We start from the raw sequence: 2,112 nt of genomic DNA, 5'->3' as shown, positions 1-2,112 counted from the left end.
AATATCAGAATAAAAGCTCTCTCTTAAAGGAGCCTTTACAACAGTAATGTTACACATCAAATGTTTTTCCTCAAATGTTTGCACAATACATAACCAACTATGTTTGCGTTAATACTCACCAAGATAGGTTTTTTTTAAATACTGAAATTCTGTGTGTACGCACCACTCAAGCGCAACCTGAATATGTGATCATGCATTGTCTAAGTTATTTTATAGTAAATTATATGTTCAATTTTATTAAATCTGGAGGACGTTAACTGTGGAAATATGATTGACAGGCCAGTATACGGTGACAAGATGCTCGTAACTAAGTGACATAGCTTCCATAAAATACACAATTTTAATGACATGACAGTATGTCCCAAAGCCATTCTACTGTTTTGCTACACGCTTAAAAGTATGCACTTTTTCTTCACAAAAAGATTACATACTTTTAGGGCTGGGTATAAGTAGGCGAAATGAGACAAACCAACCATTTCACTCAGATATACATCACAAAAGAGAAGAAAAGGCCTGCATAGCTTTCATTTAATGCAGACTTTATATATTTAAATTTCTTAATTCCCCCTCCCTTTTACATTTCAGGCGGAGATGCTGTGCTGACAGTGGAAGACACGGACATCAAAGTTACGTTTGACAATCTTTTAATGTTTGCCACTGGCACAGACCGGATTCCAGCTCTGGGATTTGATCCAGAACCTACACTGGAATTTCTACACATTCCAGTAAATGGATCACAACGAATTTATCCAGAGGCAAACACATGCGGTTTAGTTCTGAGGCTTCCACTGCATACCTCATATGAAAGCTTTAATGAGAGCATGATTTTAGGCATTGTTCAGTCCCCACATTTTGGACTAGCCTAGTATTATTCATGTTGATTCCTTTCTTTTTCTTTTTTTCATTCTTAATCTTGTATTTTTGTTAATGTTGAAATATTAAATAATGTTTAACAACACTGAGTGTCTATTTTTCATTTTTTTCATGTCTTCATAGTAAACGTTTGTAACCCCCAATAAAATAAATAATAGTAAATGAAAATAAATATAACATAATAAATAAAAATAATACTTTACAGTTTACAAATAAATACATTCAATTTATTAGGTGCCTATGGGAAATGTGAATAAAAATATGTATAAATAAATAATTAAATTAAATAAAAATATGCCCGTAAGGATAACTAGCGCACGTCAAACCAGAGAACAACGGCATAATGTAACGAACAAGCGGAAAGATTAAAGAGATTACTGACTAAAATAAGTAATTAGTTGATTTTAAGACTCTGCAAGATAAGAAAGATGATATTTACCTGTTTGTGGACCTAAAGGAAAATTATATGAATGAGAAACAGCGGTTTTGGTGAGTTTTGACTCATTGTGCCACATTTCTATTGTGTTTGGTTTATATTTTGTGTTCAGTGTCATCATATAATGTTTTTTTTATTATTAGCTTGAGTGTGATGAATTTGTTCTCTTATCTGTGAAAAAAAGTTAACTCTGAAATTATCAAATTCAAAATAAGTATAATCAATTAATTAACTTTTATTAATACTATTCATAAAAGACTATCAAACTCAACTTGATCCACTACACCACTACAACTTATTTCTAAACTAATTTATAATTTTTACAAAAAAAAAAAGTAGGAAAGAAGACTTTTAATACTTAGCTTTTGTCATTTGCAAGAATCTCCTTCACCTGAATAACTATCTAAGATCTGGTCTCCAGTATACAGTAATTTTATATTTCTTTTTATATATTTATAATTTTATATTTCCCACTCCGTGAGAACCTAAAACTCCAATAGCTTATGTATTGCATTTGAGTACACAGGTGCTACATATTGGATCACAATATGAGCATATTCTGAATTTTATTCTTAATATTTTTATACAGCTACTATTCTGACAGCCCAAAACTTCTAACGATTCAATTAGTAATTATGATGAACTTAAGAGATTATAGACCACTCCCCACAACATATAATAAAGCAATGTATATCTATCATTACCATTCACTGTTTTCCTAAACGTGAGCAAGCAGAGTACAAACAGTGTCTTCAATTAATTATTAAAAACAGCAAAATGCTGAGCAAACAAGAAAAAAAAAA

The sequence above is a fragment of the Sinocyclocheilus rhinocerous genome, unplaced genomic scaffold, assembly GCF_001515625.1.
Source record: "Sinocyclocheilus rhinocerous isolate Xijiao unplaced genomic scaffold, SAMN03320098_v1.1 scaffold5839, whole genome shotgun sequence".
NCBI lineage: Eukaryota > Metazoa > Chordata > Actinopteri > Cypriniformes > Cyprinidae > Sinocyclocheilus > Sinocyclocheilus rhinocerous.
This window is presented reverse-complemented; position numbering follows the sequence as displayed.